We start from the raw sequence: 12,352 nt of genomic DNA, 5'->3' as shown, positions 1-12,352 counted from the left end.
GAACAGCTCAGTCACGCAGGGCCGGTGACCACACACAGCCCCGTGACCCTGGGACCCGCCACGGCCCTTCCCGCTTCTCCTGGCTCTGGTCCCGTGTGTCGCGGGTTTTCTCATGTTCTGCGGTTCTCGCTCATGGGCATGACTTTCTCCATCAGCGCCTGGTGTCTGTGAAAGCACCGCGTCTTCGTGGCAGGGCGGCAGAGGGGCAGGAACTGCGTGCTTGTTCACTGCTGCTGCAGACTTTGTTTTCGGGAGAGGGAGAGCCGCTGTCTTGACGTGCTGTTGAGTTCCGTCCCGCCATGGACGCGCTTCTGCACTGCGGCTCCCCCACGTGCTTCCCCTCCCTGGGCCGTGGCCCCTGCCGGTGGCCAGTCTGTTGTGGGGGCGAGTGAGCGTGGGCCTGGTGCGGTAGACATGCAGCAGTGTCCATTGCTCCCCAGGTGTGGAAAGGAAGGATCAGGAGTGGGAGCCAACGCGCAGCCCGGCAGAGAGCCCGGGGTTTAGTTGGAAGCCTCCTTTCAAGGGATGGTCCTGGTGGCACATTCACACATTTCCTGTTCTCTTCCTTCTGTTTCTGGCCACATGCATCTTCTTGCAGTGACCCCCTTCCTCGTCCTTCCTGATCTGTTTTGCGGGGAAGCTAGATGGTCAGATTTGTTAGGGTAGAAGTTCAAATGCAGTCGTTAATTTTGGTCCTGGGCTCTGGGCGAGGGCACCTCCTGGGAGTGAGATGCGTGGGCCGGCGGGTCTGCGGCCCTGTTCCCGATGGTTCAGAGTCACTTTACTAAGCCCGGTCATGCCGTGCTGATTTCTCTGTCCACAGTCTGAGCGCAGGTGCTAGGGACACAGGCGATTTCTTCTACTGCCTCGTGCCACGTCTTCTTTCTTACGCAGTGAGTATTTCAGGATTGATCGTTTACTGCCGTGTGAACGCAGAGCCAACAAGCATGTAAAGAACATGGGAACTCGGAATGTGTAGCGGTGTTATTGTCTATGTGGTGACTTAAGGAATCTGGGCAGATGGGCTTTGTATAGTGAATGAGATCAGGAGCAGAGAAACCTGGAGCTCTCAGAAGACTGAAGCTAATCCTGCGTGGTGGTGATGCACCGAGCACAGTGGATGCGTAGACACATTGTGTATCCAAGGTGCTAGGCCTGGGAAGTGATGGTTTAAGGGAGCTCAGCTTTCTGAGTTAGTGGTTCGTATAAGAGAATTTTCTTTCTTTCTTTTTTTTTCTTAGAGCGAGAGCGCAGGGGGCAGGGGTGAGAGGAGAGAGAGAATCTCAAGCAGGCTCCACACCAGCACAGAGCCTGACCTGGGGCTCGATCTCAGGACTCTGAGGTCATGACCTGAGCCGAAATCAGGAGTCAGATGCTTCACTCACGGAGCCCGCCACGTGCCCCAGGACAATAGAATTTTTAATTCAGTATGGATTTCAGAAGATTCTGAAAAATGAAAACAAAAAGGTCTCAAATGTCAAGAGCCATGGGGATTGCAAGTTGCAGTGAGGTGGGTTAAATGGTTTTGAGATGGATTTTAAATGAGAGATGATGAGGTCATGGGAACTTTTACGTGCAGTAATATGGCACTTACGCAGGCCAGGGGGCTACCTTGGGGAGGGTGGGCGGACTGGGGAGCCGCCGCGGGGAGCCCCCTAGCTGCAGTCGCTCCGCTTACCAGCTGGGCTTCGGCTCCAAGTCATGCTTGCTTCTCAGGTTGTCCTCGCTCACTGCGGCCGGTGGACGGTGGGCCACCCTGGCCCCTGGACGGGCCCCCACTAAAGGTCTGGTTACGCTGCCTGGCAGATGCCAGGCTGCCCTTCAGATGACGGGTTTGTGCTGTGTGGCTGGATTGCATCAGTGTCCAGTGTGTGAAAGTAGGCGGGCGTCGGGACTCTCGCACCCTCTCGCGCAGGTGCACACACACGGTCGGAGCAGGTTCACAGAAGGATAGTTAACCTCGGGGCGCCTGGGTGGCTCAGTCGTTAAGCGTCTGCCTTCGGCTCAGGTCATGATCCCAGGGTCCTGGGATCGAGCCCCGCATCGGGCTCCCTGCTCCGCGGGAAGCCTGCTTCTCCCTCTCCCACTCCCCCTGCTTGTGTTCCCTCTCTCTCGCTGTGCCTGTCAAATAAATAAAATCTTTAAAAAAAAAAAAAAAAAAGGATAGTTAACCTCACTGCTGGCTAGTTCTCTAATACTTTTTACTCTGTTCTGTTTTTCTTCTTCTTTTTCAGTCTCTTTTGGGTACTAGTTGTGACACATTAAATCGATTTCATGGCCCACAGTTTGAAAAGTACTAGAATAGGTGACCAGTGGTGCCTCTTTGTTTTCTTAGGATCCTGTAGCTCTAAGATGTTGTAATTAAGTAGTTTTAAAGCATTTACAACTATGTGGAGTTTACACTGTGAACATTAATACATATTTCCTTTCATATTTTGGTAAATCAAAAGATAATCAGATGAATCAGTAGCATAGAATGCTTCTTTTAGAAAAAGTCACAGTCAAGCTTAAGAAAATGATTATGAACACCTTAATTCAAAACTTTTTCAGCGTACTTCTGAAGGCATTTAATCTAGATCGGGGAAATCGGGTTACTTGTGTTACTTGAGTATTAGAATCAACCTTCCCTGAGAACTCTGGAGTCAGGCTCTGCGTTAATAACCTTGTCGCCCCTGTTCCTGGTATTTCTCGTCGTCTTGTTGCTCATGTGGCAGGTGCTGTGGCCTAAAGGTCACTTGGTGCTCCTAGGGAGGGGCGGAACTTGGTGTTGTCTACCAAGTTTCTGGACCACTGAGTTCGTGTGCGCCTGTACGTCCCGCCATGGGGCGTGCAGTTTGCAGCGAGGCGAATGAGATGCTCCTGCAGGGGAAGCAGGGGAAGCAGGGGAGGGCCCGGGAGAGGAGCAGCCCTGTCCTGGAGGGCCAGTTGCAGCCGGTCTTTGCTGTCAGGCTCTGCTGGGAGCAGCTGTGGGGTCAGGCCAGCCTCTGCCAGCCACGGGGGGCCTTTCTCGCTGGGCTCCCGCAGCTCCTTTTGGATGTAATGTGCCTGAATCTCCCACGAGCTCTCTGTCAGAGAAAACTAGTGGTTGTAGGGCACCCCTTCCCCCCAAGTCAGCCGTGTGCCGCTAGGCACCCCAGCTCAGGATGGGTAGGGGAGAGCAGAGGGGAGGCTGAGCTGGAGGTGCAGCTCCCCATGGGCTCACCCCACTGGTCTCCCCGCTGTGCCGCTGTGTGCTGCCTCCCAAGAGACTGATTTTGGCAAGGGGGGCAGGGCCTGGCTTTGGAGTGGAGCACTGCTGGGTGGAGGCAGGGGGCGCCGGGAGAGTCGCAGCCTGGGCCCAAGCCTCGGGCTGCCGCTCCGTCAGCGGGTTGCGTTGGGGAAGTGACTGCACTTCTTTGGCCTCATTGCCAGGGTGGGAACGGCAGGAGCACCTGCTTTGGGAGAGCCGTGTCCTCACCAGGAGCAGTCGGCCCAGTGCTCAGCGCTGGTGTCTGCGTGGCCTGTGACAGATGCCTGTTGATCCCACTGCTGGGAGAGTGGGCGCGTTTGCCAAACCCGACCCTGACCACACAGGCATGGTGTCGGAGTGGTGGGTCGGGGCTGAGCAGGGAAGCGTGGACCCTCCGTACCTAGGACACAGTGCGTCTTCTGTGTCCCGTGCTCCCTGCCTGCAGTCCCGGGAAGATCTTCCTGTGGGGTCTGGCAGAGGACGGCCTTCAGTTCTACTGTGTGTGCCTGTGCGTGTGCGAGACTCACAGGCATCAGTGGGAAAGCTTTTACTTAAAGCATTAATTAATTAGGATAGATTCCATTTCTCGTTAAAATTAACACCACGAATGAACCTTTTAAAGAAGGGAGGTCATCTGAGCCTAATCAATGTAGAGTAACCTAGCTTAGAAATTCAGCTTTTAAAAATGACTTAGTGTTTTGTTAGAGAAGTGCTGGACACACACACGTTTCAGTCATCTCAGGGAGCTGTTAACACAGCGGGGGCTGGAAGGCCCGAGGCGTCATGTGCGTGTTCCTGGGCGTCCCAGCTCGGGCACAGACACCAGTCACCGAGGCCACGGCATGGAGTCTGGCTGGGGCTGAGCTCCGCGCTTGCTCAGCCTTGCCCCTTCATACGCGGGAGAGGCTCATAAAGTTGTGTAGACGTTTTAACCTTGACCAGACATTTTCAAAAAAACATGTTTGATGAATAATACAGGATTAGAATTTGGCCCAGTTGTGTGCATTAATTAGGAATGATGCAGTTGAAAGCGCTTTGGGAGTAACTCTTAAATCCCGGTAGACTGCGCCTTGTGTTTCTGTAACGCAATGTCTGTTCTTCCACTGAAGCTTCTCCTGGTACAGGCCCTACGTTCTGGCCTCTGCCGTCCCAGAGCTGCTTGTGTTTCACCGTCCAGCAGCCTCTTTGCCTTCAGGGCTGTGTCAGCCTGACGGTTCTGCGGCCCATGAGCCCTGTGAGGCTGGCTGTTCCGTGGGGCAGAGGGACGATGTGCGGGCTCTGGATTCGGGAGAGAAGATGCTGTTCTGACGTTGGCTTTCGACAGCAGCGCCCTTCCCGTGAGCAGGTGTGCGGGCGGCAGAGGGGCCCAGGTTTCCTGACTTGGAGGTGGGCGTCCCGAGATGCTTTGTGGATGTGGACTTCACACTCTTCTTTGGGAAGACAGGATCATTGGAACAAGAGGTCCTACTTTTAAGATTTGAATATGAGCCTCAAAAGGGGGGCCTGCCACATACAGTCCCCACAAAGTACACTAGGTCAGGACTCAGCCTTGGACTCCAGGGACCCTAGCCTCCTTGGGGGAACTCACCTGCAGTTTGCCCGAAGTGCTTTCTCAGGTAGGAAGGGCAGAAATAGGCTGCATTCCTCTCAGAGGAGGGGTGGGGCTGCTCTGTCCCGTGCAGCCCTCCTGCCACTCACCTGTGGGCCAGGTAGACCTGGCGCTGTGCATCGTGGAGTCTGGTAAAGGGAAGCCCGGGGCACCCCTGTGCTCTCTGAACCCTTGTTAGAGCCCAGAGATAAGCACCCTGTGGTGTGAGTCAGAGTCCGGCCCTCGTGAGATGCCCGAGCACGTGCGTGTGGCGCTCTGGGCCGATACCCCAAGTGGGGACAGTGATGGTACATTCCAGCCCAGGCTCCCAGCTTCCCGGAGACGCGCCCTCAGGTCAGTGTTATGTCCCCCAGAGGACTTCTGCTTCGGTCAGAGCCGTCAGGCCCCGGTGCCCGGATGCTGGTGCGCTTCTTGGACGGACCGCCGCTGTGTGGTGCCTTCATGGTCATCCGCTCACGTGTCGGGCTGAGCCATGCCTGCTCTGTATGCGGCTACGACTCTGTACGGTAGTGACATGATTTTAAGGCTACTGTCTAGATTTGACCCCAGTCTGCAGTGTCCCCAGGTGCTTTCAGAAGCAAACACTGGGCTCAAGGGGGTGACCCTTAGGACGGCGGGGAGAGCTGTGGGCGAGCTCAGTGATCATGGCCCCAGCCTCTCAGAAATCACATGCTACACCAGTTGACCGAATTTGTTTACAATTTGAGTGGTGAATTTTGAATAAAAACCTTGCCAAGTCTTTGTAGGGACTATGTGGACACGCAGGGTTTAGATAGCAAGGGGCACGGTATGGTTCTGATTAATTTTATGTGATTGAAGGCTTGCCAGCTCACAATAATTTTTCACATTTATCTAATCAGTTGGAAGAACAACTACATAATTAGCCTCAGTTTAAGAGATGGTGGTGCAGTCGTAGAATTAAACGTGAAGGTACAGACTTTACGCGGAGAGGTTCAGTGTGAGTAGTGGGGGAAGGAAGTGGCCAGAGAGGAAGGGCGTTTATTCTGAACATATTCTGTCAAATTGGCTTCCACAAAACAAGGTGTGATGTGGAAGCGTAAGGTATTAGATTTGCATCCTTGTGACATGCGGGGCCGACGGCGGTGTGACGCCCACGGCGTGCCCTGCTCTGCGGCAGGGCTGCTGGGGTCCGCAGGGAGACGGGCCCGGCTTTGGCACCACCGTGGAAGCAAGGGTGCTCTGAGGTCACGCGCTCGAGACACGGAGCTCCCAGTCATGAGACTTCACATCAAGACCAGACGTCTCCTGTAACTCATTACGTGGCTAAAATGAAAATGCTTTATTTGTTTCCTCTTCCTTCTCTAAAGATAGTTGTTTTCTGGGGAGTTTAGATTGCATAAGGCCTAGGAAGTGTGTTGTTTTAATTAGAGCATTCTGTAATGCTGCTCAGCCCAAGAACTCTGCGTAGGAGAGAACGGGGTCTTTGCCGCAACACGGTTCAGTCCCGTTAACAAGAACGCAAATCTTGTCTAGTCGGTTTGTGCAGATATTTAAGGCATGAGCAACAGGGATAAAGGTAGTTAAATATAGGCATTTAGTGTACCTACTGCTCTTGAGACATCCACTCCTTGAGGGTCGCTTGAGCATTTGAGTGACCAGGGGAACTGGTCATGTAAGTGGGAGTGATGGTTGGACAGGAAGGGACTGGATCCCTAAAAATTGCAGACATTAATTGGTGTTGGCAGTCTAGGAGAGTCTAGTTCTCATTCTGCCTGAATTAGAACCAGTCACTAGTGAGTCGTGGTTCAGTTGTATGGAAGTACAAATAAGCAGAAATCCACAAGTTTGGGTAAGAGCGTGTGTGTGTCTGTTGTATTTTGAACTATTTGACGCTAAGTTGCAGGCGCCGAAAACCTTACGGTAGAGCTGTAGGTAGGGGGACGGGGACGCTGGTAGAGGTAGGCAGGGGGACACTTCTTTGTGCGAGGAGTTGAAGCGTCACTCTTGCTTTGCCACACGCCGCCCCAAAACTTAGGGCTGATGACCACCACTGGTCATTATCTCTCATGACTCTGTGGTTTTATTGGGTGCGGCGGGTGGGGGTTCGGCACTAAGTGGCTTCACTGGGGTCATCTGGAGTCCGAGCAGGCTGCCCTGTTGGGGGGCTGCTCCCGGGCTGGAGCTGGGCTGGCCCGTGGCCAGGGGCTCAGTGAGGCTGTCCACCCAGGCCCTTTGGTCCTCCTCTGTGCAGGGTCCCCTTGTGGCCCCGGGCCTCACAGCACGGTGGCAGGGCTCCAAGAGGGGATGTAAGCAGCGTTTGAGAACCGAGGCTGTAGGCCTGCCAACTCCTGTGATGACCCTGCTTTCTCTGAAGGCTGGTGTGGAATGTCTGTGCCGCAGTATGGAGCTGGGAAGGAGGAGGTAGAGGTTGTCTGCATGGAGGGTCACAGCATCCCGTGGCATCCACTCTACGCCCAGTGTGGCTTGACTGTGAGCTCCTTCAAGGCAGGGCCCGTGCTGTGTACACGGAGGGGCTCTGCCCACACGCACCGCGGGCCTTCAGGGAGCGTGGCATGCAGGGACTTTGGTCGCTCTAAGGCGGGGGCAGCACTGCGTGGAGAGCACCTGAGTGTTTTTATGGAGACGCTGCCTGACTGCATGACTCACACAACGCGCTGCGAGCCCCAGCAGTGACCCTCCCTGTGGGGCCAGGTGGGCTGGGGGTGGGTCTGTCAACACCAGGGTCGTGACCTCAGGCAGACAGCAGCCCACCCACGTGGCAGAAGTCCACGTTGAGAAACTCCATGCGGTTTGTGAACGGTGTGCTCTGTTGGGGCGGCTTGGCTGATGATGAAAGTCGGATGCATTTTTGTAATTATACATCGTGAGATAATTATTGAACTGCTGAAAGACCTAAATCTTTCTTTTCTGCATTTAAGAAGTCTAGATTTTTAAAATTTACATTTATACAATTTCTGAGATATCTTTTCATTCCATTCATGTCAATTCTTTGGGAGTTTAAGAAAACAAAGCAAAGACCTAAACATGTATTCACGTGACTAGAAATAATGCTCCAAAAGCAGTCTGTTTCTGGATAGCTGGCCGCCGCCGCTGGCTCACCGCCAGTCCCCCTGGAGCACGGTGGCCACGGCTCCCCTCTGCTTACGGGGCTCTTCAGCACCCAAGGACGGGCACCTGGTTTCTTACAGTTAATACCATGTTGTTGTTAAAGATCAAGACACAACCAAGAACAAGAAGTTAGGGGTCGCTTTAACCTTGAACGTCATGTGGCAGGGTTCCCATCACGCAGAGATGACCTAATCTTTGAGAGCCAACTGCGCCGTGCCCTCCAAAGCACCCTGAGGAGCCTGCCTTCTGCCTGCAGGGCTCAGGCCCCCCACCTGGAGCTGGACCCGTGCTTCCTCCTAGATCGTGACCTCTCCCGTGGCATTCCTGGGGAGGAGATGAGAGAGGTTCAGGAACGAGGGGAGTGTTGGTATCTGTACATGTGGGGATAGGGGCCAGTAGCTTTTCCTGGATTGTGCTGGGAGGTAAAGCCCGGGATGGATCCCGTGACTCCGGGAGCCACACACGGACTCCGGCTCTCTAGATCACCCTCTCCACTACTGCTGCACCACCCCGGGATCGAGAGGGCTTTGACTGTCTTGAGCTGTGTTCTCATCTGTCCCCTCGGCTCAGCGGCTTCTTTCTGGTGCCCCTGAAACGGCAGCCACAAGGCTCCCCCGGTTTCTGTCGGGGGCAGAGGGACTTATGGAAGCTCTGAGGGAAGGAAGGGGCGATCATGGGAGCCGTTTCCAGTTACGGTGTGCATTCGGTGGGCACAGGTGCACAGGGCTGCTTCCTGACCCCGGCTGTATGCGCAGCATAGGACTTGGATCCAGCGGATTCAGATTTAGGAAGATAAAACACTCACTTTGTACCAAACTCTGTTGCTAGGCAATCTCCTATCTACTGAAACATTCAAATCTGAGTCCATTATTTCTCTCTGTGTGGGAGATTTTTGGCCACGTGGGAAATCTTTAAAGACTTGGGCTTTAGTTATGATGCTTAGAGCATGAATCACAGGGTGGTTTAGTGCTGTTTCAACGAGATGTGTGTTGTGATACCCTTGTTTTTAGTAGCTGTAGCTGATGTTCTGAGATGTGCGTGAAGAGTTTACGTGGGTCTGTCAGCTAAACACCATCCGTTCGCATGAGCCCCTGGAGAACTGTGTGTGTTCTGGTAAGCCTGCCTCTGTCATGACGGATGCACCGTGCACACCCTTCATTTGTGTTAAACAAAGTTGGCGACACGCGGGAAATCCAGGCTGCTCTCATTGTGTGTCTGTGAGGTGACTTTACCGAGAGCCAGCTAACAACAGCCTGGCATTCTCTAAACTCTTAAACCTCTCCTGACTTCTTTGGCATTTGTCTTTCTCCTTATACTGGAAAGTAAATTTCAGTAGCTTTCAGAATTTTTTCTGTGAAGTGAGGCCTTCTAAACCCAGCTGGGGAAGAGATTAGAAGAGAGGAGTATCCGACATTTTATGTGCACGACTTTTTTTGGAGTGGGTGAGAAGGAAGAGGGTGTACGTGTAGAGAGTGTGGTGTGTGTGCGTCGGGGGCCTTTATCTGTGGCGGTAAAGGGGTTGTGTTCCTGGGCAGCCGCAGTCCACTGTGGATGGTTCGCCTCAGAGCAGCAGACAGGACAGTCTCCGCCTCACAGACAGCGCACTGTGTCGCTTCACTTCTAATAAAAACGTTCCGTTCAGGAAAATATGGTTCTCTGTTGCGTGCCAAACACAAACAGAAATCTTGGAGGACCTAGGTAGTTCAGGGAATTAATCCCTTATGGAAAAGCCTTCCCTAACTAGAGACGATGGAAAATAGAATTTCAGCCATAAAGGCCAGAGCAGAATGAGCTTGGTGTTAATGAGTTCCAAAAACATCCTAGAAAAGTCACAAAAACCAGTGTGCATCTCCTGTCGCCGGACTGAGTTAGCCTGGCCGCCTCGTCAGCCCCAACCTAGCGCCGTGCTGCGGGTCCGTGAGCCTGTGTGCGGCGGCTGGCCTGGACGGGACCGAGGGGGCCGCTGTGCTCCCTGCCGCTGGCCGCGGTTCTTCTGGAATCGTTTTGGTCCCCAGCAGAAGCTTGTTCTATGAAGCCACACGGGCTGGTGCTGGTGGGCACGGAACGCCCAGGGACGTGTTCTGGAGCGTCTGCATCTCTGAGCTTGCCAACAGCAAGTTGGTGCTGCGGGCATTACCGTAGGCCTGTCGTGTTTCCCCGTGGTGGCCACGGACCGGGCTGTTCCATGCCGGGCACTGCTTTGGGCCGGGGGCCAGGATATTACGACTTGTCCTCGAGAGAAGTGGCATGAACTGGTGACTCACATGTATGTTTCCAGAATTTTGCGGAGCTGAAATGGTGTCGTCTTTGACAGGGCTCCCGAGTAGTCGAGGCTGAAGGAGCTTTGTGGTACCCCAAAGGTGCTCCCCGCTGTCTGGACACACTGTGTGCTGGTCGTGAGCCCCTTTGGGTGGATCTCACGTCCGAGTCTCCTGACTGCAGACAGTCAAGGGGAGGGGTCTTCAAATCTAGGGCAAGCCTTGAAATCGTTTTCAAGTATGTTGTAAAAGGTTAAATCGTTTCTAATACCATTAGGTCCACAAATTTTATTCATTTCTGTTCCTTACAGAAGCCAGTGTAGGATCACATGATGATGATGATAAATGAATACAGTAATAATTATTCCAAATTAGCTCTTAGTTGTAAGAGGCACAAGTACAAGCCATTTTGAAAACAGTCTTCTGTTTTTAAGGCATTTAGAAATGGAGCCATATATTCGCTGATAACTTTAATCATGAGTAACTGCCTGGAAATATACTGAAAACTTACAGCTCAGTAAGCTGAAAAGTTGTGACTTCTGAGTAATTCCAAAATTTCTTTTTGGTGGGATCCACGTTGAAATTTTCCTGTGTCAGGGAGGTCTGGTGATTTCCTTGGGCTTCTCTGTCGCGATCTTTTAACTGTGTCTGCGTCTCTGGCAAGCAGGCCTGCGGCGTCGTCGGCGCAGACGTCCCCGTGACCGGGTGGGCAGCCAGAGCCCGTGGCCCATGCCAGTGTGTCGGGCGGTTGGGCTGAGGAGGCAGAGCAGCTAAGCAGCACGTAAAGGGTTCTTGACACCCGAGAATTCTCTTCCAGGAGCCATCCCGGTAGGTGGTGTCTGCTGCCCCAGGAACGGGATTTCGGAATTTCTAGCTTGTGGAGAATTTCTAGCTTGTCATTGCACAGAGGTTTCACTACTTCCTCGTCAAAGGGGTGGGAGGTTACGAAAGAGGGACACCTGTTAGGACATTTCATCCCTATTCTGATCACACCCAGCTCTTCTCTGTGCAGACTCAGGCACTCTGACGGGCCCCCCTTGCCTAAAACCCCAGCCTGTTCCCCTGCCCTCCCCGTGGACTCTGGGCTTACCCTGCGAAGGGGAGAGTAGCCAGGGGCTCGGGGCCGAGAGGGCTGCCGTCGGGCTGTGTGGGTCTTCAGGGCCTGGAGGCCTTGGAAACACATGGTCGTGCCTTGGGACGCTGAGCAGGGAGGAAGCAGGGCCACTGAGGACCCACCCGCTGGCCAGTGAGGTGGTGAGAGGCGTGCCGTGTGCCCAGTCCTGATGGATAAGATGCAGGAGCCCAAGTGAAGTACATGGAGCCCTTGAGCCATCACAGGACAGAATTACCGCAGAAGAACAAGTTCTCAAGCACAGTGCGACTTCCACTTTTTTTACCTGCTTCAGGGGTGCACCACCGAGTATTCATTCATTTGTGATCTCATGAGGAATCTTTAGAAATCCTAGGTCCATTCTGACCGGGATGCCTGGTTAACAAAGTAAACTGCTGTTTAATGGTGTGGTGAGTGACTTAGAGCATCCTGCGTGGTTTAACTCATCTGCTGATCTTGGGAACCTGAAGGACAGTGGGAATGAGGTCCCTCTCCCACGTCGGGAGCCTGTGATGGTACGGTTTTCCCACCGGCAGAGGGCACGGCAGACGGGACCCCACAGTGCTGTGTCTGCGTGCGCGCCTCCGGGAATGAAGCTCCGTTCTGGACCCTGTAAGGGTTGAAGTCTAGAAATTTGCGACAGTCCATAGCAGAACCGTGTGAATGCCAACGTGAAGACAATGCAAGAGCAGAGGTCAGTCTCTGACCCAGTAACAGATCGCAGAATCTGGATGGTTTCCACCCTGTTCTGAGCAGCCAGAAAGGTTCCTTGTTTCCTCTCTCACAGCTGATAAGGGAAACACTTGGAAATATTGGGTGAAATACCCTGCCTTCTTTTCTTGCCTCAAAGGCTTTGTGGTCCACAGATGAAGACGTGGGAATGCCACGGGGTTTGGGCTGGAAAGAGCGTAGAGTATCTGAGACCGTCCGGTGTGCGTGCACATGCAGGAGGGAGGCCGAGGGGGGATGAGCACACTGGACCGATCGCTGCTTTGTGCACCACACACGTGACAGGTAGAAAAATAATCTAGAGATTATCTCCACATGTGAACAAA

The 12,352-nt window shown here is 53.5% G+C and overlaps 1 protein-coding gene across 5 annotated transcripts in view; it reads left to right on the top strand.

Moving 5' to 3' along the window:
- Positions 1–12,352, top strand: part of BANP (BTG3 associated nuclear protein) — a 110,400-nt gene that overhangs the window by 85,430 nt on the left and 12,618 nt on the right. The window lies entirely within an intron of this gene.

This window comes from Phoca vitulina, unplaced genomic scaffold (assembly GCF_004348235.1).
Source record: "Phoca vitulina isolate PV1807 unplaced genomic scaffold, GSC_HSeal_1.0 scaffold56, whole genome shotgun sequence".
NCBI classification, from domain to species: Eukaryota; Metazoa; Chordata; class Mammalia; order Carnivora; family Phocidae; genus Phoca; species Phoca vitulina.
This window is presented reverse-complemented; position numbering and strand designations above follow the sequence as displayed.